The sequence below is a fragment of the Oncorhynchus gorbuscha genome, unplaced genomic scaffold (genome assembly GCF_021184085.1).
Source record: "Oncorhynchus gorbuscha isolate QuinsamMale2020 ecotype Even-year unplaced genomic scaffold, OgorEven_v1.0 Un_scaffold_7905, whole genome shotgun sequence".
NCBI lineage: Eukaryota > Metazoa > Chordata > Actinopteri > Salmoniformes > Salmonidae > Oncorhynchus > Oncorhynchus gorbuscha.
In genome coordinates, this window is record NW_025745581.1 from 6,999 (window position 1) to 9,915 (window position 2,917).

At 46.7% G+C, this 2,917-nt stretch overlaps 1 long non-coding RNA gene across 1 annotated transcript; it reads left to right on the forward strand.

Moving 5' to 3' along the window:
• The first annotated feature begins 322 nt into the window (after positions 1 to 322).
• LOC124019211 lies at positions 323 to 2,322 on the forward strand. The gene is made up of 3 exons (XR_006835753.1): positions 323 to 355; positions 582 to 746; positions 2,296 to 2,322. It is a non-coding gene; the product is annotated as an uncharacterized LOC124019211 (long non-coding RNA).
• The last annotated feature ends 595 nt before the right edge of the window (positions 2,323 to 2,917 follow it).

Genomic DNA, 2,917 nt, shown 5'->3' on the forward strand with positions numbered 1-2,917 from the left:
TAGACGTAATAGGAGAGGGGAGGAGAGAGACTCACGGTACTGACTAGACGTAGTAGGAGAGGGGAGGAGAGAGACTCACGGTACTGACTAGACGTAGTAGGAGAGGGGAGGAGAGAGACTCACGGTACTGACTAGACGTAGTAGGAGAGGGGTAGACAGAGACTCACGGTACTGACTAGACGTAGTAGGAGAGGGGAGGAGAGAGACTCACGGTACTGACTAGACGTAGTAGGAGAGGGGAGGAGAGAGACTCACGGTACTGACTAGACGTAGTAGGAGTACTGTGTGGGTAACTAACTGGCTGCGTCTGTGTTCTTTTACAGCTAGAAGCCATACAAAAACACTCCTGGTATCTGTAAGTACACTCACTCCGTTGTACTCTGTTTTCTCTCATAACTTAATCATTGTCTTCTTTTCTCCGAACAGAAGACTAAAACCAAGACAGTCCGTTGAATAGTTCGACATGTTGCTCGTGTATGTGGCCGTTTCTCGGAACTCTCTACTCATCCGACTCTCTCCCCGTCGTCTGTCTTTCTCTCTATCCCTCGCTTTTCCCCCTCTCCGTATCTCTCCCCTGCCAGTGGTGGTCGTAACGAGCCGTGCCCGGAGCAGCCACCTCCCAGGCGTGTGTGTGTGAAGAGGATCGTGTCGCTGACCGAGCTGGACCCCGATGTGCTGGACAGCATGCACTCGCTGGGCTGCTTCAGAGACCGGGGGAAACTGACCCAGGACCTGCAGTGTGAGGAGTGAGTACTATCTGGGCTGCTTTTAGCGACCGGGAAAGCTGACCCGGGACCTCCAGTGTGAGTGTCCCTTGATGTGGCCCCTGTAGTGTCACCGTTCACTGGTTGCTGTGGAAATGAACTATTGATCTCTCTCTCTCTCTGCTCTCTCTTCCTCTCGCTCGTGCTCTCTTTCGCTCTCTATCTCTCTCTGTCAATTCCATTCAACATTCTCTATCTCTCTGTTTCTCTCACTCTGCTCCTCCTTACTAGCCTCTCTCTATATCTCTCGCTCCCCTTCTCCCATCTAGTGTTTTCCTGCCTTTCTCTATCCTAGTATTTTTCTCTCTGTCTCTCTCTGGAGAACTAAAGGTAATCCAACCCAGGAAATAGGACTTTGTGGAGTATTGGGACAGTATTGGGACAGCAGGGTAGCCTAGTGGTTAGAGCGTTGGACGAGTAACTGGAAGGTTGCAAGTTCAAACCCCCGAGCTGACAAGGTACAAATCTGTCATTCTGCCCCTGAACAGGTCGTTAACCCACTGTTCCTTGGCAGTCATTGAAAATAAGAACTTGCCTAGTTTACATAAAGGTAAAATTAATAAAGAAATTGGGACAGGGGGACTGATTGTGATATTCCAGCAAAAAGAGACAATCTCTCTCTCTCTCTATTGACTGACCAATCTGCTTTTTTGGCATGTCAAATGTTACATCACTCTGGCAAAGCATTAACACGACCACAGATATAAACAATGGCTCTTTCTCCTTCTGCTGTTGTCCCGCCAACTCTCACATTATGCTCTGATTTAAACATCTTTATCAATCCCTGAATGTCTCTTTCTCTCTCTCTCTCTCTCTCTCTCTCTCTCTCTCTCTCTCTCTCTCTCTCTCTCTCTCTCTCTCTCTCTCTCTCTCTCTCTCTCTCTCATTCTCTCTCTCTTTCTCTTTCTTTCTTTCTTTCTCTCTCTCACTCTCTCTCATTCTCTCTCTCTTCCTCTCTCTTTCTCTTTCTTTCTTTCTTTCTTTCTTTCTGTCTCTCTCTCTCTCTCACTCTCTCTCATTTTCTTTCTTCTTACTTTCTCTCTCTCTCTCTCTCTCTCTCTCATTCTCTCTCTGTCACTCTCTCTCATTCTCTCTCTCTCTCTCTCTCTCTCTCTCTCTCTCATTCTCTCTCTCTCTCTCTCTCTCTCTCTCTCTCTCTCTCTCATTCCCTCTGTCTCTTTCTATCTCTCTCACTTTCTTCATTCTCTCTCTCTTCATCTTCTCACTTCTCATTCTCTCTCTCACTCTCTCATTCCCTCTCATTCTCTCTCTCTCTCTCACTCTCTCCTCATTCTCTCTCTCTCTCTCTCTCTCTCTCTCTCTCTCTCTCTCTCTCTCTCTCTCTCTCTCTCTCTCTCTCTCTCTCTCTCTCTCTCTCTCTCTCTCTCTCACTCACTCACCACCACCACCACTCACTCACCTACCACCACCACCACCACTCACTCACTCACCACTCACTCACTCACTCACTCACTCACCACCACTTTCACTCACTCACCACTCACCTACCCACTCTCTCTCGTTTTCTCAGAGACAACCAGGAGAAGATGATCTACTATTTCTCTTTTGGATTGGTGAAAGAGCATCTGAAAGGCTGTGAGGATGAAGACCTGCCGCCCAGAACGACATATAGGTTAGAGAAAACCTTTAGACAGCATAGGTTAGAAAGAAACCCTAGACAGCATATTGGAAAGAAAACCTTTAGACAGCATAGGTTGGAAAGAAAACCTTTAGACAACATTAGACAACATATATTAGAAAGAATCAACAACCTAACCGACACTTATTGGACACTCTGATCTCTCCCAGAGACATTCGATTCATATTCTATTCTAGCCTAGCATTCTAAGAAATAATTTGGAACATTCTATTTCTAGCCAACCCTGACTTACTGATAGGTATCTGTGAAGGTAGTGACAGTAAGCAACATCTGGCGAGTCTGTTTCAAAATAAAAGTCCTGTAGGTCTGCGGTTTCTTTGTCCGACACGTCAGCATGTCAAAACCTCCCGACATATTTGTGTTTTGATGCACCAGTGCTTTAAATTAACGTAGGTTAGAGGTGCTTTAACCTTTCTGTGTACCTCTGAGACCTGGATTCTAACCTTTCTAAGGTCTCCCAGCAGATCCCCCTAGGAAGCGGGTGGACTCTCCC